Consider the following 26,917-nt stretch of genomic DNA (forward strand, 5'->3'; position numbering starts at 1 on the left):
ATTGTCTTCCCTTATGTCAGTCAGTTCCTGCTCCAGCCTGTGACTTTACATTTCTCTTCATAAAATTTTAATTTATTTTTATAATGTTATTTGATCCCAGATTTCTCCAGCTCTGGCTTTGTTTTCCCTAGTAACTAATGGATATCAGTTATACTGTTGCCTCATAGCTAAAAGGGGCTGGTTTTAACTTTTTGTTTTGAAATAATTATAGGTTCACAGGAAGGTGCAAGGCTAGTATACAGAGGTGCCCTGTATCCTTCATTAATTTTATCCCAGTGGCCTTATCTTAATTACTATAGCACAATTTCAAAACCAGGCATGTGACATTGGTACAATGTGTGAATAGTTCCATATAATTTTATGATGTGTGTAGATTTGTGTAACCATCACAATCAAAGTACAGAACAATTCTATCATCACAAGGATCTCCTTAATGTTACACCTTAATAACCACACCTCATGCTATCCCCTCGGCCTCACCATCCCAAACCCCTGGAAACCATTAAGTTATTCTCCATCCCTATGACTTTATTTTGAAATGTTATATAAATGGAATCATACAGTATGTAATCTTTTGATATTGGCTTTATTTTCAGTCAACATAATTTCCTAGAAGTCCATTCTACTCATTCTGTATGCCAATAGCTTTTCTTTTTTGTTGCTGAGTAATATTTCACGGTATAAATATACCACAGTGTGTTTAAACATTCACTCATTACAGGACATCTTAATTGTTTCTAAGGCTTACCTATTAAAAACAATCTGCTATGGATATATGCATACAGATTTTTGTGTGAGCATAACATTATAGACTGAATATTTGTGTCCCTTAGTTCATACGTTTGTGTCCCCTCAATTCGCATGTTGAAATTCTAACTTCCAGTGTGATGGTATTAGGAGGTGGAGTTTCGGGAATGTAATTATGTCATAAGTGTAGAGCCCTCATGAATGAGATTAGTGCCCTTATGAGAAGAGAATCCAGAAAGCTTGCTTTCTATCTCTCTTCTCTCTCTGCCACGTGAGGATACAAGAAGGCTATCCACAAACCAAAAAGAGTTCCCTCACCAGAGATCAGATCTGCCAGCACCCGGATCTTAGACTTCCCAGATTTCAGAACTGCGAGAAATATTTTTGCTTGTTTGTTTAAGCTACTTGGTCTATAGTATTTTTGTTGTAACAGCCCAAACTGACTAAAACACATACATTTTCATTTCTCTGGGATGAATGTTCCATAGCGGGGGTACTAGATCATGTTGTAAGTATATGTTTTGATTTTACAGAAACTGCAAAATGTTTCCCAAGGTGATCTGTACCATTTTATAGTTTTACCAGCAATGTATGGGAGATCAAGTTTTCCCATATTCATGCCATCATTTGATGTTGTCAATTTTTTTATTTTAGTTGCCCAGTAAGTGTGTAGTGATACCTCATCCTAGTCTTAATTTACACTTTCCTAATGAGCATTAATGTTAAACATCTCCTCATGTGCTTTTTTGCCCTTTGTGTGTCCTTGGCAGTGAAATGTTTCTTCATGAATATTGTTCATTTTTTACTGGGATAGTTTGGTTTTTTATTGTTGAGATTTGAGAATTCTTTATATTAACATAGATCAAGTATTTTACCATATATATGGTTTGCAAATATATTCTGTAAGTCTGCAGCCTGTCGTTTTTTTCTTCACAGAGACTTTCACAGAACAAAAGCTTTTACTTTTTTTTTCTTTTCTGGATTGTTTTGATTTCATGTCTAAAAACTTTTTGCATACATCTAGACTCAAAAGACTTTTCTCCTACGTATTTTTTCTAAAAGGTTTATAGTTTTACATTTTTCATATTTAAATATATGATCTATATGAGTTAATTTTAGGCAAGGTGTAAGGTTTAAGTCAACATACATATTTTTGCCTATTGCTCTAGCATCAGCTATTGAAAACACTATCCTTCCTTCATTAAATTGTTTTTTAATCTTTGTCAAAACTCAGTTGGTCATACTTGTGTAGGACTATCTGTGTGTTCTCTCTTCTGTTCCATTGATCTATTCTGCCATTACTACACAGTGTTGATGACTATATTATATAATAAGTCCTGAATTTGGTTACAGTTATCCCTACCACTTTATTCTTTTTCAAAATAGTTTTAGATGTTCTAGTTCCTTTTACTTGTACTTTTAAGATTTAGTGTGATTTTTCACATAAACAATCATATCATCTGTGAATATAGGGAGTTTTATTTTCTCCCAAATCCATATGCCCTTAATTTCTTTTTCTTGCCCTGTTGTACTAGCAAGGACTTCCAGTATACAGTTGAATTTAATTGTGAGTGAACATTTCGCCTTGCTCCTGATCTTAGATACCAATCTAGAATCCAGGTAGAATCTGAATGTCTAGGATTAAGGGGAATCAGAAGAAACATGTTAAGAATAAAACACTTTATATAATGTAGGACTTATATTTCTCTGTCATAACAATCGTAGAGAAGACTCTTTTGAAGGAATTCCTAATTTTGTTATTATATTTTGAAAGGGGGAAACTGTCAGTGATCTAGTAACATTGTTATTTCATTGGAAGGCAGTAACTTTTATTTCCAAAATCATGTTATTTGGGTGCCATATGATGGTCATATATTACTGGTTGTAATAGCAGTTGTAACCACCCAATGGGTTTCTTTTGCCTGCTGCCCAGATAAAGCCAATTTATCAATATAAGGAAATTGCAATAGAGAAACAGTTTAATACATGTAAAACAGGCTAGAAGGGAGACTAGAGTTTTATTACTACTCAAACTAACCTCCCCGAAAATTTGGAGGCTAGGGTTTTTCAAAGATAGTTTGGCAAGCAGGGGGCTAGGGAATGGGTGCTGCTGATTGATTGAGAAAGCAATCATAGGGATAGGGAAAATGGCCTTCCTGAAGCTGAGTCCACTTCTGAGTAGTGGCCATAGGACCAGTTGAGTCAAGAGTCATGGATCCAGTGGGGCCATCCAGTCATCAGAAATGCAAAAGCCTGAAAAGACATCCAAAAATCCAATCTTAGATTCTACACTAATGACATTATTTACAAGAGTAATTGGAGAAGTTGCAAATCTTGTCACCTATAGAATAATGGCTGGTAATGGAATAATGTTTCAACTACAAATTAAGACCCTCTCATCCTCCTAACCTGGTAGGCTTTCATTAGTTTTACAAAGGTGGTTTAATTTATTGAGAAGGGCTATTATAACTTAAACTAGAAACTAAATTTCTCCCAAAGTTAGCTTGGCCCATGCCCAGAAATAACCAAGGGCGGTTTGGAGGTTGGTTAGGTAAGATCTAACAAGATCTAGCAAGATGAAGTTGGTTAGGTCAGATCTCTTTCACTGTCATAATTTTCTCACTGTTACAATTTTTGCAAATGTGATTTTATAATGAGTTCAGTTGGACCATGTAATTTTGTACAATTTAATGGAAAAGATAATAGGGTGTTAATTTTATTTTTACTGTGTAGAAAGACCTTGAGAACAATTTAGTTAAATATGGTCCAGTTCTGATAAATTTCAGGATTTTAAAAGAATCTTGGTGTGACAGAAGACACTGAGAGTCAGACCTGCCCATCCCACTGGTCTGATATGGGTTCTTAACAGTAGAAGGAAGGAATGGGTTAATGACCCCATGGAAGGGAGTCAAAATGTTCTGAGGATCCAAAAATCTTCTCAAAGCACCAGCCATACCCCTTGTTTGGCTCTAAATTTGTCTTCTAATTGCTTTACAGTATTAAAGGAAAGAGAAAAATTGCATCTTTTAGCTTAATTTCATGCTTCTTCCTTATTCTTATCCCTTCTGGCACACCCGGATTAAGAACAAAGCCATTTAATCTCACCGAAATGAGTACTGAGATACGGGGCCATGGTTAAAGACCAAACACATTTAATTGACTATGATTTTGGGGAGGGGTTTTTATTGTGTCAAGCCGAAAATTTTGCTTAAATTTGTCAGACAGATGTTCTTACAAAAGAAACTCATTATTGAGATAAATTAAGGAGGAAAGGGTGGGGCCCATTAACAGTTCTCTTCTAGGGTAACCGTAGACTAGAAAGAAAAGCTGCTGGGACTGAAGTCCTCAGAGAGTGGAATCTGAGATACACAGACATTCCCCCTACCACCCCACCCCCACCACCTTCTCTTTCAACAGCCACAGAAGTTTTTATTTCTGATGTCACCTTTATTTTTTTAAGTGCTCCAAGAGCAAGAGATTCAGCCACTGGCAGCTCTGGATTAATTTTCTAAAATTTTTTATTTGTCCTGCAACCCTATAAATATGTCTCTTCAATCTCCAGGTCTGAAAATATCAGAAAAGATTCTTACTGGCTCAGCTTGGGTGGCATGCCCAACCTTTGAACCAATCATGGTACCCCAGTGAGTGCAGTTCCTTTATTGATTAAACCTGAGTGCAGAGTGGAGTGCCCTGATTGACCATTTTCATCATCCCAATCTTGTTCTGAAGAGCAAGTCATGAACCACTTGTGAAATAGAACATACAATAAAACAATAGAACACAACACAATAATTTAGAAAGTAATGTCAGAATGCTTCCACCATAGCATATTGTTTTTGAAAACTTTTGTTTTAGCTCTTGGTGTGTACATGTTTCCCTAACTGTGACTTTGGTCATGGAATAAAAGGTATTTCTTAAATGTTTGTTGTAGTTAAAAAAAAAAAAAAAGTGAAAAAACTTTTAGCTCTACTGTATGGTTTGGGTACTTGAATTCAGTCAATGTTGATGTTTCCAGATTAGGAGTTTGTGATGTGTTACAGCAGTAAGACTGTTCCCTTGTTTGGTCTTTTGCAGAACAGACTGCACTAGAGCATGATTGCTCACTTAATCTCTCTGCTCCTCATTCACCCACTTTAGAGGGTAATCAGATGTACTTATGTCCCTTCTGGGCTTTAACACCAAGTATTATGTGTCCTTGCTCATTCTCCATTTCATTTGTCTTTAATCCCGCTACATTCCCTATTTTCCACAGTATAATTACAGTAGAATATTGTCATTTCCTTTAGCAAATGTTTACTATGGCTTTCTGAATTTATAAATGAAAAATAGCCAACACTCACCAAAAATGTTCTGTTTTACCTATTAAAATCCCTTGTCATATAATACAATCTGCATGAACTAAGGATGATAGATTAATGCCATCATTTTGAAGCAGCTGCAATTACTACATTGAACATAAGCGAGTTACTGAAATGATATTTTTTGAAACTTGATCACAGCTCCTTTTCTGAAAGGGTGTGTGGCTCCGAGGAGAACTGTTGATTTCCAATAATTATTTCCCAGTTAATTGTGGGGCATTGCCCTGCAGTTGTTACTTAAATCTGATTTTATTTTCCTTCTACTAGTATAGGAGAATCTTTTTAATACCCTTTTTAAAGATTTGTCTAATCATCAAGAACATTATTAAATAACAGTGATTTTAAAAGTCCTCTAACAACAACTACCAGTATTCCACTAAGAAACAAAGATTATCCATCTAAACATATTAACAAATGCCTTTTAAGCATCTACTGAGTTTAAGATTTATTTTTCCTTTAGCAAACAGGTTTGCATTTTACTCAGCATTCAAACATCCTTACACTCGTAGATGGATCCTGGTTTATCACTGTTAACTTTTTAATTGGCTACCAGAGTTGATTGCTCATATTTAATGGAAGATTTGTGTATATTTACTTATAACTGAGAATGTGCTGCACTTAGTAGCATGCCTTCTTCATTCACTTTTGGGATTTTTTTAATAATTGGAAACCATTTCGTTAGCTATAGATTTATCCTTTTCTTAAATGTCTAAGAAGAAGCCTGATATTTGAGGATGTTAGCTCATTGGTAACCTCATTTTTTTCCCCATTCGTCTTAATCCTCACTGCTTTCTAGGTTTAATTTAAGCAATTTCTATTTTTTCAGAAACTCTTACATTTCTTCAATATTTTCAAATATGTTAACATAGGTTTTTTTAAACTATGTCCTTGTAACCTTAAAACAATTCCTAAATATCTCTATCTAAATTAAGTTCCCAGGAGGTTTAATAATTGTTTTCAACAAATAGCTCTTATATTTATTTAATTCTATAGGTTTAGGGTAATAATTTTATGGACACAAGGATTGTGAAGAAAATAACTTTTGGCCGTGCGCAGTGGCTCACCCTTGTAATCCCAGCACTTTGGGAGGCTCAGGTGGGCGGATCACCTGAGGTCAGGAGTTTGAGATCAACCTAACCATCGTGGTGAAACCCCGTCTCTACTAAAAATACAAAAAACTAGCCGGGTATAGTGGCACGTGCATGTAATCCCAGCTACTCGGGAGGCTGAGGCAGGAGAATCACTGGAACCCAGGAGGTGGAGGTTGCAGTGAGATTGTACCACTGCACTCCAGCCTGGGCGACAGAGCAATACTCTGTCATACACACACACACACACACACACACACACACACACACACACAGTATTAGGCTTTGGTTTGAGATATAACCCACATACTAAAATATTAGTATCTTTATACTTATAAATACGAGTATTTATAAGTATGAACATATTTATATCTCAGCGTGTCCATTATATCTCAAACCAAAGGCTAATTATAGGTTTGTATCTTAGTGTGTATGTTATAAACCTTATAAACATTATAAACTTTATTATAGTGTATTAAGCACTTCACATAAGTAAGGTATCACATATCTGTATGTACCTTTTATCTTTTGGTTTATTAACATAGCATGGCTACGGTCTTCTAGACATATAACCATCCTAGAATTCTCGGAAGGTAATTCTTTGGCAGAAGAAAACATGCGCCCTAGGAGTATGTTTAGATATGCCCATTCCTTGACTGATGTCCATACAGTCATGCTCTCCCAACAAGAGTTGTGCTGAAAGCTGCAAGTTTACAAATCTTCCTTTGCTTCTAATCATTTAGTCTAATTCGACACTCTAACTAAAATGCAACCCCCAAAATATGATTCCCCATCTTCACATTATTTTTCTCAGGAATTACATAGGTTGTCACAATAACGTCCTAATTTGTTTGTTCATTTTCCCAAGAAGAATGGCATTTTCCCTTCCAGGAGCCTGCTATAATCACTGCTCTGCCTACCTGAAGTAGGTGCTGAAACAGTTCCACCCAGAAACATCAAGTTCTGCTGTCAATACTACCGAGTGTTAAAGGAAACTGCTTCGGATACCCCAATAACCAGAACTGTTCTGAGTCCTGTTTACGAAAGCTGTAGTCTTATTGACGAAACAGCATTGTGTAAATCTATTGTAAACTAGCTCTTTCTCAGAAATTGAGTGGCTCTGAAAAGGGCCTTTGATTTCAGCTTTGGGGTTTTGGTTTTTGGTTTTGTTTCTTCTACACATTAGACATTCAAGTCACTTCGCTGGCTTTTACAACTTGCGTGGTTATTCATACTGGACTTTGTGGTAGTGGCTCCCAATCCTTTGGGACAGCAGCACAGCTTGGATGTTGGGCAAAACGTCACCCTAAGCCATTGTCACTCGGGCCAGCAGCTTGTCGAGCTCCTTGTCGTTGCGGATGGCCAGCTGCAGGTGGCGCGGGATGATGCGGGTCTTCTTCTTGTTCCGACGGCGTTGCCCGCCAACTCCAGGGTGTCGGAGGCCAGGTACTCCAGAACCGCCGGCAGGTACGCTAGTGTGCAGCCCCCGACCCTCTCGGCATCGTTGCCCTTGCTGAGCAGCCGGTTGACACCGCCCACGGGGAACTGCAGAACCTCTCTGAATGAATAGCGCGTACCCTTCCCCCGAGCTTCCCTAGTCTAAGCCATAGCCCAAAACTAAAAGTTATAACGGAAAAAGACATCCGTTAAAACGGGTACTCAGCGTATTTCTAGTCTGAGAGCAGATTGTGGATTATCTGATTGATTGGCTGATAGCCATCTATCCAATCGGAGAACCTTACTGCTATTGCCTTATTTACGTACTCTACCTATTATCCAATCAGATGTTGGATGCAAATGACGTAGGTTGAGGGCCATGCCTGTAAATATCACCCTTCACTCCAGTCAAACATCAGTTAGTGATCTCCCCGTGAACTTGGAAGATAAACATGCTGGAGCTTGCTTCAAAGGGCACTACCATTTCCAAAAAGGGCTTTAAGAAGGCAGTCGCTAAAACTCGAAGGAGGACAAAAAGCACAAGAGATGCCGCAAAGAGAGCTATTCTATTTACATCTAGAAGGTGCTGAAGCAGGTCCACGCGGACACTGGAATCTCTTCCAAGGCCATGAGTATCATGAATTCTTTTGTTAGTGATATTTTTGAGCGCATTGCCTGTGAGGCTTCCCGCCTGGCGCATTATGACAAGCGCTCGACCATCAGCTGGGCTAGGCTAGGCTAGGCTAGGCTAGGCTGGGCTAGGCTAGGCTTCGCTAGGCTTCTTCTTGTTCCGACGGCGTTGCCCGCCAACTCCAGGATGTCGGAGGCCAGGTACTCCAGAACCGCCGGCAGGTACGCTAGGGTGCAGCCGCCGACCCTGTCGGCATCGTTGCCCTTGCTGAGCAGCCGGTTGACACCGCCCACGGGGAACTGCAGAACCTCTCTGAATGAATAGCGCGTACCCTTCCCACGAGCTTCCCTAGTCTAAGCCATAGCCCAAAACTAAAAGTTATAACGGAAAAAGACACCCGTTAAAACGGGTACTCAGCGTATTTCTAGTCTGAGAGCAGATTGTGGATTATCTGATTGATTGGCTGATAGCCATCTATCCAATCACAGAACCATACTGCTATTGCCTTATTTACATACTGTGCCTATTATCCAAACAGATGTTGGATGCAAATGATGTAGGTTGAGGGCCATGCCTGTAAATATCACCCTTCACTCCAGTCAAACATCAGTTAGTGATCTCCCCATGAACTTGGAAGATAAACATGCTGGAGCTTGCTTCAAAGGGCACTACCATTTCCTAAAAGGGCTTTAAGAAGGCAGTCGCTAAAACTCGAAGGAGGACAAAACGCACAAGAGATGCCGCAAAGAGAGCTATTCTAATTACATCTAGAAGGTGCTGAAGCAGGTCCACGCGGACACTGGAATCTCTTCCAAGGCCATGAGTATCATGAATTCTTTTTTTTTTTTTTTTTTTTTGAGACGGAGTCTCGCTCTGTCGCCCAGGCTGGAGTGCAGTGGCGCGATCTCGGCTCACTGCAGGCTCCGCCCCCCGGGGTTTACGCCATTCTCCTGCCTCAGCCTCCCGAATAGCTGGGACTACAGACGCCCGCCACGTCGCCCGGCTAATTTTTTGTATTTTTAGTAGAGACGGGGTTTCACCGTGTTAGCCAAGATGGTCTCGATCTCCTGACCTCGTGATCCGCCCGCCTCGGCCTCCCAAAGTGCTGGGATTCCAGGCGTGATCCACCGCGCCCGGCCTCATGAATTCTTTTGTTAGTGATATTTTTGAGCGCATTGCCTGTGAGGCTTCCCGCCTGGCGCATTATGAGAAGCACTCGACCATCTAGGCTAGGCTAGGCTAGGCTAGGCTAGGCTAGGCTAGGCTAGGCTAGGGCTAGGGCTAGGGCTAGGGCTAGGGCCAGGGCCAGGGCCAGGGCCAGGGCCAGGGCCAGGGCTAGGGCTAGGCTAGGCTAGGCTAGGCTAGGCTCATATTGTCTTCATTTGTATTTTCTGAAAATGTCTTCTTGTGTCTTATAAACTGTGACTATGGATACAATTTATTAGGCAATGGGCATACTGACAGGCTGTGACTAAGATAGATGTAATGCCCTGATGATTTCATGTCTTCATTAACATATGCTCGTTATTGGTTCCATCGTCTAATTTTAAAACTTCACAAGCGAGGCTCTTTCTATATTTAGATTAGTTGTTTTTAAATTCTAAATGCCTCGGACCCAATCGTTTGGTAAGAATTCATAAAGTGAAAAAATACTGTTATTTTCTTCTATTTTTAAGCTTGATTGAAAAGAATGCTTCTGTCAGAAATAAAATGCAGAGCTGTTGTGTTTTCTCTGTGGGCCTGCAAACATTTTGTTATTTTGTTTACAATGAGTCTGATAAGATTAGAAAATCAAATTGACAGACGATCAATGTAAGATCTACTGGAAGACTACCTGCACAAATAGAATGCAAGATGAAACCTCAAATGGTCACTCAAGCCTTGATGGTCATGTGGAAAGCATGCCTGCAGTAAACACTTAATGTAAAAGTGACTTTGATGTGAATATGCACTTAACATGAATTTCACATTAGCTTGTGAAGAATAGTTTTAAAATGTCTAAAGTATACATGATGAAGTAGCTATTCGTCATGATATACACTGAGAATTGACTTTTTAATCTATATCATTTTAATTATTAGACTGTTAATTATAATAATTTTAAAACTAAGAGACAAAACATACCTTTTTATTCAAAGTGAATTATCATTATATGTATATGTATATACACACACACAAACACACAAAAACATATATGTGAGATATACATGCCTCAGAATATATGTAATCTGGCTGCAGTTTGAATTTTTTAACTATTGAATCTTTTCATGCCTTTGGTATCCTGACAAAAACCAGACTAAGCTTACAGAATTCAATATGGTGTATTTTAAAAGTGAAGACATATGGTATTCGATAGCTCTTACCTTTAGCAGAAGAAACAATATAGATTAAGAATTCTACATTCTAAGTACTCTGGATGATTTTTAAATTTTCTTTAGAAATATTTTTGTCAATTTATTTAAGCAGTGCATAAAATACATTTCAAAGTTTAATATTTTATTTACAATGGCTTAAGTGATCTTTGAATTATTTATCATTATTAAAATAGCATTTCATTTTTAGGATGTGCAAGACTCAAGTACCGCCTTACCTTACCAGTGAGATAATTTATGCGATACTTTTATGTATTGTTATATAATTGAGAATTTTGAGAGGTTTCCATCTCTTAGCTCCCCCTATATTTTCCATTAATTTTCCTTCATTTAATAATCTAGCTTATCAAAAACAGAGAAAGAGGTTTGTAATAATGATAGCAACTAAGAAAATCAAGACTACCGTTAAGAACAACCACACAAAATGAATAAATGTACAAATAGTTTACTCTCAAAATAAACGATTAAAATCAGCTCGAAGTTACTAACTTCAAAAGTTGTCTAATATTCTTATAGCATATTTAGGTAATATAATTTGAAAACAACGAATTGTATTTTAGAATCAGTTTACATTTTAAACCAAATATGGTAAAGTAAATAAAGATGTTTAGATAAATAATACAGATTTTTTTTAACCAGGAGTATGACATTTTTAAATATATCTCTGAGAATTTGCCAGAAAATGTTTAATCAGAACAGGCATACTGGCTCAGGAACCAAGATCAGTCGTTTTGAAGAATACAACAGAATCTTTGACTTTCATCTCAGTATACACTACTGCAGGCAGAGGAACTTTTGTTTTGTTTTATAGGATTGCTGAGTAGGAAAGAGACCTATTATATTACCTTTTATATATTCTCCTGTCAAAACAAGCTAGATCATTCCCTCTAATCCCAGCTGAATTCTGGGATTTCATACAGCTTTAGAATAATTATTTTAGACCAAATTTGAGTAAAATGCTCAAGTTGCAGTTAACTTCTCATTTCTTAACACTATAAATACAGAACCATGTGTGTTTCTGTATGTGTTTGAATATTCACAGGATATAGAATAGCCAAATTGCTACTTTGTAATTATATAACTATGTTTATATAGCTTCATACTTGACTATAAAGATAGTTTTCTATAAAAGTCAACAAAAAAATCAACTTTTTGACAGAGCCATATTACCTGTATGTGCATGTATTTATAAAATGTTATTGTAGAAATAGTTACATATAGATATAACATTGCTAAGGTAGGCAAAGTAAAAAAAAAATAACAATGATTGACTCCTTGATATTTAATAGGCATCAACTTAATATGGCTGTGACCCAACTTCCTCTCTCTTTTTCCTTCACTGACTTCTACCATTCTCCTATTTTCCCACTGAAAACTCTTTTATCACATGATATATGAAGAAAAATCAAAAGATTACATTGGATCTGAGGTATATATCAAATTAAAATTCAATAAATGCAGTAGAATGTCTCAGAACACCTGCAGTTTAATAACAGAATTGTGTTTTAATTCTGCTCTTTACTAGCCATATACCTTCTCAGAGTTTCGGGAAATATTATTAATCCTACTGTAATATTATTTGTCATAATCTTGCCAAACAAGGGTGATAAATACCATGTCTCTTCTAATTTTGCAATCTATATTTAACTTTTCCCAGAGGTTGATATTTTTAAAATATTACACTCATAACTTGCTGTTGAAAATTTCTCAGTGGTGCCTAATCATTTAAGAAACTAAATGAACACTTATTTCTATGTACATGGACACCTAATTTGCCCTTGCATATTATATTTCAGTATTACTGAATGATATATAGTTTTCTTGTAAAATGTATATTTTTCACAAATTATTGCCTCTGCTCTCTTTCAACTCTTCCTAAGCTTTCTGGTCTCACCTCAAATTCTCCTTCATTTTGAAAATTTTTATGACTTTATCAGGGAGATTAAGGAATTTTCTCTCTTAGTCATTATATCAAATTTTATATTTTATTATTAATTTTTCTTATGCAATACTGTCTTTTCTTGAGATTATTAAACACTTTGAAGGAAGAAAATGAACATTTTTCCTTTGTCTTCCCAATCTAACATAGCAGAGCAAACTATGGGCAAATATAAATGGCTAAGGGTTTTACAAAGTTTTTTTTTTTTTTTTTAAATCCACAACAAGCCAATGGTTTACCTCGTTGCTAGTTAACATCATTTTGCACAAGTGCATCAATTTGCAGAAAGTGAAATAACCAGTCAGTGTTGGGTCTGGGATTCCAAGTCAGGCAGGCTGACCCCAGAAAGTACACTGTTAACTATATTTATAGTTTGAGTTACCTGAGCCTCTTCTATACTACTGATTACACAAGGGCGATCTCTGCTTAGAAATTATAATCAAGAAGGAGTAATTTAGTTTAAATGCAAATATTTGTCTTTTTAAAAATATACCTGAAGAAGTTTCTTTTAACAATCACCAAAAATATTAAATTGCATCACAACTTCAAGAGACAAAAAAAAAATGAAGAATCAAATGGCAATATGATTAAACTCCATAAGTTACTAAATTTAAAAATATTTACATACTAGTTTACGCAGAGTGCATATGTTTTATTATACATACATGTATATATTTTTTATTTTTTATTTTTTTTGAGATAGAGTTTTGCTCTTGTTGCCCAGGCTGGAGTGCAATGGCACAATCTTGGCTCACCACAACCTCTGCTTCCCGGGTTCAAGCAATTCTCCTGCCTCAGCCTCCTGAGTAGCGTAGCTGGGATTACAGACAGGCATGTGCCACCACGCCTGGCTGATTTTGTTATTATACATAATTTTTAAACAATCATGTTCAGTTATAGAACAAAAGTTTCAGTCTTTTTATTGATCTTAGATATTATCTACTTTCTTCATCCTCCTTGTGGGGGTTCTGTATTCATCAGGTGACTATAGCATCAAAACCAGGACATTCTTAAAAGTAGTAAACACTAAAGCAATTAAAATGAAAACAAACGTCTAGGACAACCCATAGAAACCAGCAATGTACTGTGCAAGCTGAGATGGGTGCTTAGATTTGTCTATTGACCATTTCCTCAGTGTCTTATGAGCCATTATTTCACAAGACACACAGGATCTTCCATATCTCATTGCGTTTACTTCATGTCTTTTTTAAAAAATTCAGATGGATTTTCTAAACTTAGATGCATAAAAGCAAGTTCTTACTCCTCCTATTATCCTTTCCTAATTTTCTCTGTCATTATCTTTATACTTGAAATTCTATAATTTTCCAAATCTTAATACTTCTCTAATATTAAATATCAGACTAGTGACTTCTGCAGGTTTTATTGTAAAATAGGGTTTTTTTTATAACCTCATGTTAAAAATCAGGATGGTACTAGCAAATGTGTCCCTAAAATGCCAAACATCCTCCTTTCTCTTGCATTTTATAAACCACCACTGGTACAGTTTCGTTGTAACTATGGCCCAAGACTTAAAAAAAAAAAAAAAAAAAAAAGAAAGGAAAAAAGAAGATTGTTTGCTTTTGAGGGCTGTGTCTCTATCAGAGCTCTCCTTCATCTTTTCTTCATTTTTACAAAGTTACAAGCTATATGAACTGTAAAATTATGCAGCATAAATTCATTGTAGAATACATAAGGAGAAAAATGGGAGAAAAGAGAGAGGAAAAAGGGAGGAAAGAGGGAAAAAATAAAACAGAAGTAAGGCTGGAGAGAGAAGAAAAGAAAGAGAAGGAAGGAAAATAGGAAGAAAGGAAGGAAGCGATGAAATCTATTTGACTTCTTGTTATTATTGGGAAATTTGATAGAATGCCTTATATTATTTTCTTGCGTAGTGCTACTTATGAAGACCATTTTACAAAGCTTTGTCTCACCTTGAAGTGTATGGTATTTATTTATTTATTTATTTATTTATTTATTTATTTGCTTAATAGATGTCTGAGCATCTAGGTATCTCAGGAGCCAAGACCATATGAAAGAAGGGATCAAAAACTTACAATGTAATGGTGCAGTTATTATTTCCAAAATTCTAAAAAGTAAAATATAAACCTTCTCTATGAGTTGAAAATTAGCCTAGAGTATATCTTTCAAACAAAATATAATGCAAAGCATTGAAAATTGTCTTTCCACCTTTTTTTAAAATTGTAGCAATTTGAAAACATATTTTAAAGAATGACTTTCTTTCTCCAGAACTGGATAGTTCTACATGTTTATAAATATTACATGTCGTGTTAGAACCAAAAAAATTATATGTTTTAGTCCCTTTATAGTTCCTTATGGAAAACAATTCTTATAAATGATTAATTGGAAAATTATACTTTCCATTTATATTTGTCATTGTAGTGACATCTTTTACAATTATAATATCACAAGGAAAAATGTATATCCACTTTTTTCATTACCAGGAAACAAGTATGAAAAGATCTTCTTTTAATAAACTAAGTACCTCAAATTAATATTTAGTGTTTTCTATGAATTATGTCAATTTTTTCATATTCTGCTTCTTTTTAATTTTATTTTTATAGTTTTAGGGAGCACAAGTGTGGTATTATTATATGGCTATATTGCATAGTGGTGAAGTTCACTCCTTCAGTGTAAACATCACCCAAATACTGTACTTTGTACCCGTTGGTAATTTCTCATTCGTCACCTCCCCACTTTCCAAGTCTCCTATGCCTATTATTCCACTCTCTATGTTCACTGTTAACATTATTTAGTTCTTACTTACAAGTGAAAATATGCAATATTTGACTTTCTGTCTCTGACTTTGTCACTTGGTATAATGGCCTCCGGTTCCACCTAAAAGACATAATTTTATTCTTTTTTATTCCTGAGTAGTATTGCATGGTCTGTGTTTATGTGTACAAATTTTCTTTATCCAATAATCCATTGATGGACTCTTAAGTGTATTTCATATCTCCTATTGTGAGAAGTGCTGCAATAAACATACAAGTGAGGTATCTTGTACTGGTGCCAAAACAGATATATAGACCAATGGAACTTAACGGAGGCCTCAGAAACAACACCACACATCTATAACCATCTGATCTTAGGCAAACCTGACAAAAACAAGAAATGGGAAAAGGATTCCCTATTTAATAAATGGTGTTGGGAAAATTGGCTAGCCATATGTGGAAAGCTGAAACTGGACTCCTTCCTTACACTTTATACAAAAATTAACTCAAGATGGATTAAAAACTTAAATGTAAGACCTAAAACCCTAAAGCCCTAGAAGAAAACCTAGGCAATACCATTCAGGACATAGGCATGGGCAAAGACTTCATGACTAAAACACTAAAAGCAATGGCAACAAAAGCCAAAATTGACAAATGGGATCAAATTAAACTAAAGATTTTCTGCACAACAAAAGAAACTATCATCAGAGTGAACAGGCAGCCTACAGAATGGGAGAATATTTTTGCAATCTATCCATCTGACAAAGGGCTAATATCCAGAATCTACAAAGGACTTAAACAAATTTACAGTAAAAAAACAAACAACCCTATCAAAAAGTGGGCAAAGGATATGAACAGACACTTCTCAAAAGAAGATATTTATGCGGCCAACAATTGTATGAAAAAAAGCTCATCATCACTGGTCATTAGTTAAAGGCAAATCAAAACCGCAATGAGGTACCATCTTACCCCAGTTAGAATGGTGATCATTAAGAAGTCAGGAAGCAACAGGTGCTGGAGAGAATGTGGAGAAATAGGAACACTTTTACACTGTTGGCGGCAGTGTAAATTAGTTCAACCATTGTGGAAGGCAGAATGGCGATTTCTCAAGGATCTAGAACCAGAAGTACCATTTGACCCAGTGATCACATTACTAGGATATACCCAAAGGATTATAAATCATTGTACTATAAAGACACATGCACATGTATGTTTATTGTAGCACTATTCACAATAGCAAAGACTTGGAACCAACCCAAATGCCCATCAATGATAGACTGGATTTAAAAAATGTGGCACATATACACCATGGAATACTGTGCAGCCATAAAAAAGGATGAGTTCATGTCCTTTTTGGGGACATGGTTGAAGCTGGAAAGCATCATTCTCAGCAAACTAACACAAGAACAGAAAACCGAACACCACATGTTCTCACTCATAAGTGAGAGCTGAACAATGAGAATACATGGACACAGGGAGGGGAACCTCACACACTTGGGGGCCTGTTGTGGGGTGGGGGGCTAGAGGAGGGATAGCATTAGGAGAAATACCTAATGTGGATGATGGGTTGATGTAGGCAGACCCCGTGAAACTATTGCTACGGAATAAAAGATGAAATGCTCCTGATTATTGTAAATACAAAATTGCATGCAGGATTGTGTTAAGACAATGCTAGGTTGGACTGCCAGAATGAGCCAACAGCGCGTGATGTGCTTCCGCCTGCAGAGAGCCTATGAATGGACGTGCAGTCAGGGAGGTTTCACATCACCAAGATTCCTATCCCAGAAAAGCAGATGTTCATAGCTCTGGGAATGGAATGCGACCCTTGTGGAGAGTTTATAAACGGACGCATGAGGGGCGCCTGTCCATATGGATAAGATAGGGCTATAAACGCCCTCATCTTGGCACAGGTCTTCTAGGCCTGTTTAGGGTTAAGGCATACTCCCTTCTGAGAATTTCTGGTCTAACTGGTTGTCTAGCTTCACGTCCTGCTTCTATGGATTGTTTGTAACCAGCTTTTGCTGCAACTGTTACTGCTGATTAATATCTTGCTAATCATAGGTTATAGAAAGACTGTTTCTGTTTTAAGGCTCTGTTAGAAATTACTGATGCACACACTATATTGTAAATTCTTACCTCTGTATACTGTACTTCTGCATACAGATGTTATGTTAAAGAATTACTTCATCCCCATGTGACCATCTCACCTCATAATGAAATGACCCTAAATCCCTCACTAACCTACCCCCGCCCTCACTAAACTTAGTAATAAATGCTGGTATATCCAGTGCATTGTTGGCACTGCGGGACCAGAATGCGGTGACCCCCCTGGACCCAGCTTTCACTATCTTGTGTGTGTCTGTTATTTCTCGACCTGCCGATCCGTCTGGGAACAAAGAGAGATCCCCATTGCATTGAGGGCTGCTGGCCAGATCCCACAATATCTGGCGATGTTGGGTTGAGGGGTGCAGCAAACCACCATGGCACATGTATACCTATGTAACAAATCTGCACATTCTGCACATGTATCCCAGAACTTAAAGTATATATAAAAAAGTAGATTTTCTAAAGGAAGATCATATAAAGTTGAAAACAGGATGAAGCAGTAAAATACTTATGTTATTATTAAACATATCTATATTCATATATATCACAGCAACTCAAAATAATATAGGATAATTTTTTCTACTTTTCAATTTATCTTAATTTTTACACATAATTTTTTTTATTATACTTTAAGTTTTAGGGTACATGTGCACAACGTGCAGGTTAGTTACATATGTATACAAGTGCCATATTGGTGTGCTGCACCCAGTAAATCGTCATTTAACATTAGGTATATCTCCAAATGCTATCCCTCCCCCCTACCCCCACTCCACAACAGGCCCCAGTGTGTGATGTTCCCCTTCCTGTGTCCATGTGTTCTCATTGTTCAATTCCCACCTATGAGTGAGAACATGCGGTGTTTGGTTTTTTGTCCTTGCAATAGTTTACTGAGAATGATGGTTTCCAGCTTCATCCATGTCCCTACAAGGGACATGAATTCATCCTTTTTTATGGCTGCATAGTATTCCATGGTGAATATGTACCACATTTTCTTAATCCAGTCTATCATTGTTGGACGTTTGGGTTGGTTCCAAGTCTTTGCTATTGTGAACAGTGCCGCAATAAACATACATGCACATGTGTCTTTATAGCAGCAAGATTTATAATCCTTTGGGTATATACCCAGTAATGGGATGGCTGGGTCAAATGGTATTTCTAGTTCTAGATCCCTGAGGAATCACCACACTGACTTCCACAATGGTTGAACTAGTTTACAGTCCCACCAACAGTGTAAAAGTGTTCCTATTTCTCCACATCCTCTCCAGCACCTGCTGTTTCCTGAGTTTTTAATGATCGCCATTCTAACTGGTGTGAGATGGTATCTCATTGTGGTTTTGATTTGCATTTCTCTGATGGCCAGTGATGATGAGCATTTTTTCATGTGTCTTTTGGCTGCATAAATGTCTTCTTTTGAGAAGTGTCTGTTCATATCCTTTGCCCACTTGTTGATGGGGTTGTTTGTTTTTTTCTTGTAAATTTGTTTCAGTTCATTGTAGATTCTGGATATTATCCCTTTGTCAGATGAGTAGTTTGCAAAAATTTTCTCCTATTCCGTAGGTTTAGTTTAATTCGATCCCATTTGTCAATTTTGGCTTTTGTTGCCATCGCTTTTGGTGTTTTAGACATGAAGTCCTTCCCCATGCCTATGTCCTGAATGGTATTGCCTAGGTTTTCTTCTAGGGTTTTTATGGTTTTAGGTCTAACATTTAGGTCTTTAATCCATCTTGAATTAATTTTTGTATAAGGTATAAGGAAGGGATCCAGTTTCAGCTTTCTACATATGGCCAGCCAGTTTTCCCAGCACCATTTATTAAATAGGGAATCCTTTTCCCATTTCTTGTTTTTGTCAGCCTTGTCAAAGATCAGATGGTTGTAGATATGCAGCATTATTTCTGAGGGCTCTGTTCTGTTCCATTAGTCTATATCTCTGTTTTGGTACCAGTACCATGCTGTGTTGGTTACTGTAGCCTTGTAGTATAGTTTGAAGTCAGGTAGTGTGATGCCTCCAGCTTTGTTCTTTTGGCTTAGGATTGATTTGGCAATGTGGGCTCATTTTTGGTTCCATATGAACTTTAAAGTATTTTTTTTCCAATTCTGTGAAGAAAGTCATTGGTAGATTGATGGGGAGGCATTGGATCTATAAATTACCTTGGGCCCTATGGCCATTTTCACGATATTGATTCTTCCTACTCATGAGCATGGAATGTTCTTCCATTTGTTTGTATCCTCTTTTATTTCATCTAGCAGTGGTTTTGTAGTTCTCCTTGAAGAGGTCCTTCACATCCCTTGTAAGTTGGATTCCTAGGTATTTTATTCTCTTTGAAGCAGTTGTGAATGGGAGTTCACTCATGATTTGGCTCTGCGTTTGTCTGTTATTGGTGTATAAGAATGCTTGTGATTTTTGCTCGTTTATTTTGTATCCTGAGACTTTGCTGAAGTTGTCTATCAGCTTAAGGAGGTTTTGGGCTGAGACGATGGGGTTTTCTAGATATATAATCATGTTGTCTGCAAACAGGGACAATTTGACTTCCTCTTTTCCTAATTGAATGCCCTTTATTTCCTTCTCCTGCCTGATTGTCCTGGCCAGAACTTCCAAACTATGTTGAATAGGAGTGGTGAGAGAGGGCATCCCACATAATCTTTATCTGTTTATGTTTAGAATCTTTCTACTTAGAGGTTGTTTTACTGCTGGAAAAGTGAGGTGGTAATTTATTACAAAAGGCAGAAAAGTAGGGAGTTATTTGACCTTGATATGTCCCTAAATTATTCCGATTTTTTCTATTGTCATTCACTTCAGCATATGTCATATTTAAAGCTGGAAATTTCCAACTGGACTGTTATGTTTATAGATCCTGAAATATTATCTTGAGTTTATCTTTTTTCTTGCATATATAACCTTGCATTTTTAGTATGTAATTTTTCAAATACTGCTGTATTCTTTTTAAGTAGTCTCAGTGCTACTGCTTATAAATTATTCAGTTGCATTTTTTATGCTTTAAAGATGTATAAACTTAAATCTGAATATTTCTTGGTTTCAAAAACACAAGAAGAACAATAATATGGCTAATGCATCATTTATCACTCATGCGTGAAACTAGTCTAGGTATAAATGTGTGACTAAAGAATATATTATGCCTTTTATTTCTATAGAATAATTATACTTCTAATACTTTAAATTAAAAATAACTTTTTTGTGTTCTAATAAAATCTATTTAAATAGCCTATAACATTAAAAAAAAAAGCTCCCTTTCAATTTTTCATGTTGTCACCAAGCCCCATCAAATCTAGCTTCCAATGAGTACCTCTTAACTTTTACCAGTGTCAATACCCAGCTTCAGGTATTCATCATCTCTCACCTCATGTGTTATAATAACCTTTGCATTGGTCCTGTTTATGTATACAACACATGGCTACTATTTGCCTTTTAGGAAAACATTCAGATAATAACACTCTCTTGCTTTAAAAACAATCCATTACCCAAGGGATAAATAAGAATTCCTTAAAGTGATATTTTAAAAGTTCATTTGTATTTATCTTTCATTTTGTAGTTTGTTTAACAAACATATGAATCCTCCTGTTCTCCCCATTTATGTGTGAGCATATGTTATATATGTGTGTTTATGTATTCGTATGTGTTTGTGTGGGGCTAGCACAAGCACAGAAGCATACACATGCATAACCACATAATCGCGTCGACTCCACTACATAGGCCTCCTTACTGTATGATCAAGGAGCCACTGGAGCACCAGAAAGAAAATAATAATTACTAAAAAATGGCATTGTAATAAATGGCTTTTGACCTTGGAGGAGGACTGATTCCAGTCTTTTCTGTCCCATATTAGATTTTTCAAGATGCAGAGGTAGACATCAGTATCAATTAAGGGCTCTTAGCATTGTCTTCTGGGGAAGAGCCGGGAAGAACGCCAGAGAAAATGGGCTCTGATACAGTCTAAATAAAGACCTCTAGAGATGTCCCTTCAGGTTGTCTTAAGTAGAAAAGAAAGGATTAAGTTTTCAGTCTGTTAGTTTGTTTTATACCTGCATCTGGCTATCATTAGACGTAGGGTGACACTGGGAAGAACATGATCTTAATCAAGGCAACATTCTTCAGGTAGAACAATTCCTGAAGTTGAGGAAGAGCTCGAAATAATCTCGCAATGCACTTCCAGTAGATGGGGGAATAAGTTTTTCAGTCTTGAACGGAGATCTGGGAAGCACACCATATGGTCTTCTGTACTTACCTTAGAACAGTGATCAAATATATTTTATATGAATTTAATGTTTAGAATATTAATTTGAGGATTGAAGGCATTAGAATTTTAATGAGAATATATTGCAACATTATTGTACCTTCTAGAATGTGAATGACTCATTCAGTACATAAAAGATATAGATTACAAAGGAAAATATGAAATTTGGACATATTAACTGTCTTCTCTCACATATGCATGGAAACACACATTTCACTGTAATGGAAATAAAAAGAGGTTAAGACAACAAAAAGAGAATATTAAGGCAAATATGTCAAATGATTAATACTCTTGCAGCTGGTATATTGAACAGGGAATGAAGGTTGAACTCTATGTGATATAAATAGGAAAATACTTTACTTTTCTCCAGACCTTGCCTTCAATTATACTCTAGTAAATTCTTTGCTGAACCTTAAGTCTATCTATTGGCTTTCCAATCAATTTCAATTAAAAGAAAATTTTTATTATGGTAATTCTGACACATTCAGACATTAAAATGTCTAGTTTATATAAACAAACCTTCAATTTGATGTCGTAGTTGTAGCTTCTTTCTTCCCAGCACAGACTTGATTCTTGATTCTAGGTTTAAGAAACAATAGAGGAAGTGAGCAAAGGAATTAGAGAAAAAATGCTGCTGAAATATGGCCATTGACGTCTCTATGTGTCCATCATTCAAATTGAGGTTCTTCTTCATGTATCAGGCTTGCTGTTTTTTGGAAGTGCTACAGGGACTTTGTCCCTACTCACCTGTCTAGTATAGGCTATGCCCTTATAGAGTGACCCATGTGAAAACATTCCTTCCATATCTTATTACCCTCACTCTAACCCTATTATAGGTTGGACTACATAAAAATAACAGGAGCCAGCCCATTATCCGCATCGTCTCCTCAGGCCATAGAAGCCCTATACATCTTTAGGCTGCCTGTTTTCATTCATAAGTTGGAGTTAAACATTGAGTACCTATGGACACAAAGAGGGGAACAACAGACACCGGGGCCCACTTGAGGGTGGAGGATGGGAGGTGGGAGGAGGTTGAAGATAAAAGAAAAACAAAAACAAAAGAAGAGAAAACAACAACAACAAAAAACTACTTATCAGATCTATGCTTATTACTTGGGTGATGAAATAATCTGAACACCAAAACCCCGTGACACACGATGTACCCATGTAATAAACCTAACCATGTACCCCTTAAACCTAAAATAAAAGTTGGAAAAAAAAAGGACACATGTTTAACTGCTGACCCTTCTCTCCTCACCTTACCATGGGAAGTATCTCAAAACAGACTGCTGCTGCTTTTAAACTTCTCCAGTGGAAAACAGCCCCTAGCTTCATGTATATTACCAAATTCTCTAGAACACACACAAACATGTATCAAAAACTCTCACACAACACTTCATTTCTGTACCATGTAGCGTCTATACATTTCTGCAGCTCAGCAAACATTGTTTGAGAAAGAAGGTTCTGGCGGGTGTCCTCTCTACATTCTTTTGAACGTGCTCCCACGTTTGGCTTTAGGAAAAGGACCCCCTCCCACCATCTGACAGAGGAAGTGCCACAGCTTTCTTTATAGCCTATTAATTCCCTTCAAATAATCCATTAAAATGTTATTATTTTCTTGTAGAGCTTGGGGAGATAAGAGGATTTGCTATTTTTAACTAAATCCTGCATGACTGTGTCTCGCACCCTTCTGTAACATAGCAGAATGTTTGTCTCCTATTGTTTTCAATCCTGGTTTTATCAGAATTTGAAGACAATAAATCAGTCCTTATTGTTATCATGTTACATCTCCACCAAACAAATTGCTTATACAAAAATTGATTGGCAAGTATCATGACTTTAATAAATTCTAAGGCAATGAATATTAATCTACAATCCACTAAAGAATAAACAGAAACCAAAAGGAAAACCAGCTTTTTCCCCTTTTAACAGTGATGATACCCTTTGCCTAAAACTTTGGTCCAAAATTAGCATTATTGCAAAGAAAATGAAGTAAAAACACAGTATAGTCCATTTGCACTGGTTCTATTTAAATTACTTGGCTTTAACTATTCATGGTTGAGAGAGGGAGTGGATACATTCAGATACTGTTGGAAATGTTGCCTGCCATTCTGCTGAGTATATGTCCTAGACCCAGTGGGTTGTGGAAGAAAATGTGAATCTGCTGCTCTCTCAATCCTTGTCAGTTCCAACTCATGTCCCTGATACTGTGAGCTTCAGTAAGCACTGAATGTGCTGCTAGTTTTTAAAAACACAGTACTTATCTTAATAAAACATGGACCCTAAATACAAGCCACTACTTCATCTGATATTTCCATGGAGGAATTGTAAACTGTTTTACCATGGAGAAAAAAGTAGTGTTGTTATTTTGAAAGACAGATTGTGGATCTTCAAAATGGCACCTTTATCAGAAACTGACAAGGATAATTTGCACCTGACAGTTAAACAGGCAAGCAAACTTTATTCAACATTATTGCAATAGTAGTTAAGACTATTGCAAGAGGGGAAAGATTGAACTCAACACCACTGAAACAAAAGGCAGGAGAGTTTTTCATTGCTGGAGTAACCTAGTACTTTGAAAGACAGATTGTGGATCTTCAAAATGGCACCTTTATCAGAAACTGACAAGGATAATTTTGACTTTAGACTATTTTTCATCAGATGTGCTGACATTAAAACTAAATTCTAATGAAGATATAATACTGCTGTAAAATATTTTTGAGAAACAATTTGGCAATTTTTATCATGAGTGATAAAAACACATCAAATATATTTTTGAAATGAATACACCATGGGTAAAGAAGGTTTGGGAATTTATATTCCCTGTAGTTAATTCAAGACTATGACAGTTTCTAATAACAGTCTCTGTGTAGAGCATTGCCTCTCTTTGATCCATATCTGAACATAGTACTGTTCTGCATAAAATGCTTAAATGGCACCACATCATTTACAAATAAAGCCCAACTTATTGATAGTGGCCTAAACTTTCCTTTCTGCCATGACCGCGTTTATATTTCCAGGTAATTCTAGCCTCTCTCATATGGTATTTACTGTTCCCTCAGATACTCCATATTAAAGCCATTTTACCTTCTTTTCTTTCTTTTTACTATATACATGGCCTTTCCTTCTCCTTGTCTGATAAATTTAGCATCACCTCTTGAAACTCTGTATTTGTCTCTGTGCTCTGGCTCTGATTTCTTTGAATGTGGTACACAACTAGAAAATTATTTAGCTGCTATATTGGAGCTCCTGGAGAGCATGAATTTACTGTGTCTTATAGCTCTTGATCATAGCATGTGATATATATTAGGCAATCTATAAAAATGTTTGTTGAACACTGTATTAAATAAATTAATATGTGATTGAATAATAAAAATATTTGTATTTCAAGAAATAACTATATTTTAATATTTTCAAATTATAATATACCAAATGAACAAACATTTATTATGTATTAACTCTTATATATAAAATTATTGGTGACATAGGTTAGGATAGCTAAAAGCCTTGGAAGATACAGATAAGGTTTCCTTTTGGGTCAGAGACAAGATTTGTCTCCTAATCAGGATAATAAATACCATGTTTTCTTCCCACTCCGTAGCTAAGATTGGACAGACTTGCTAGCAACCCTCTGATGAAACTGGAGTTTCCTATGCTTGTATTTCTCAGCAGTGACATAAACAAACTATTACTGCAGCTTCTACCTGGACCACTCTTCATTGCTCCCAAGAGACTTCAGAATTTCAAAGAAAAATTGCACCTGACAGCTAAACAGGGAGGCAAACTTTATTCAACAATATTGCAATTGTGGTTAAGACTATTGCAATAGGGCAGAGATTGAACTCAACACCACTGAAACAAAAGGCAGGAGAGTTTTTAATTGCTGGAGTAGCCTAGTGGAAAAGTATTGAAGACTATTTGTTATGTAGGGGTCAACGTGATTAGGCTGTGTTTGCTGATTGGCACTTACCAAAGTCAGAGTCCCACTCTCTCACAGAGCTTGACAGGTAGAGGCACTATATTTCTTAATGATTAGATTTTTAGAAGGATGGCTCTCAAGTTCTTAAGACAAATATACGTGAGCTATAAAACTAGCAAGAGGCTCAAAGATGCTTTACATCTCAAAGGGCGAAGGAAGTCAGGGGCCTAAAATCAAGAAGAAATCTGTTTAGCATTTACTCAAGCTGAGGGGAACATTAAAATTGTCTTGGTCAGAGGACAGGAGAATGATATTTATGCTGCCTGTTAAGCCATAAGTAATAAGGTCTTTTGTCTCTGGCCCAGGAGTCTCATGTCTTCTGCTAGCATAAAACACATTGTTCATGTCTAAGGGGAAAATTTAAATAAAGGCTTGTAGCCTACCATTGTAATTCAGCTCTGCTATATCGTGAAGATCATTAACGTAAAGCAAAAAGTTAATTCCTTTGTTAAATTATCTTCCTCACTGAAGCTTTCCACTGAAATATTGATATTGATTTAATTTCACTTAAATTTTTCTTCAGAGTGTGGTATTATGAAATATATATTTGGTCTTTGACCCCATTTCCTGGAATACAACTCCTAAAATCCTTAGAATCTCCAAAGTCTTTTCATATGCTAATGAGTTGGCTGATAGCTGTTAGCCCCCACAGATGATGACAGTTGGTTGCCAGATAGACCAAGGCTCTAGGGATGAGTTGGGGCTGAAGGTTAAAATGATCACTGGTGGCCAATGGGAGGCAATCTCATGAAACTGAGCCTTCAACCTGTGGCTCATTTGCTACGAGGTAGAGTGTGAGAACTGAATTGAGTTAGAGAATTGAATTGAATCCTTAGAATCTCCAAAGTCTTCTAATATGCTAATAAGTTGGCTGACAGCTGTTGACCCCCATAGATGATGACAGTTGGTTGCCAGATAGACCAAGGCTCTAGGGACGAGTTGGGGCTGAAGGTTAAAATGATCACCGGTGGCCAATGGGAGGCAATCTCATGAAACTGAACCTTCAACCTGTGGCTCAGTTGCTACATCAAGGTAGAGTGTGAGAATTGAATAGAATTAGATGTAGCTCAGTTGCTACATCGAGGTAGAGTGTGAGAATTGAATTGAATTGAATTGAGTTAGCCCAGCTGGTGTTTCTGCAGAATTGATCACTTCTTTGCTGATGGTGAGGAATCCCCACATCTCCTCTGTCGGAAGAGAATTGTGAGAATATTTGTTATTAGGTCATTTATAATAGAAAGCTGAAATTGAACTCAGCATATAAATCAGAGTCAATCACAG

At 36.7% G+C, this 26,917-nt stretch overlaps 2 pseudogenes; one reads left to right on the forward strand and one right to left on the reverse strand.

Annotated features, from left to right (window-relative positions):
- Nucleotides 1-2,708: 2,708 nt before the first annotated feature.
- LOC473461 (histone H2A type 4-like) lies at nt 2,709-8,330 on the reverse strand (annotated as a pseudogene).
- Nucleotides 8,083-8,382, forward strand: H2BC2P1 (H2B clustered histone 2, pseudogene 1; annotated as a pseudogene).

Source organism: Pan troglodytes, chromosome 5 (assembly GCF_028858775.2).
Source record: "Pan troglodytes isolate AG18354 chromosome 5, NHGRI_mPanTro3-v2.0_pri, whole genome shotgun sequence".
NCBI lineage: Eukaryota > Metazoa > Chordata > Mammalia > Primates > Hominidae > Pan > Pan troglodytes.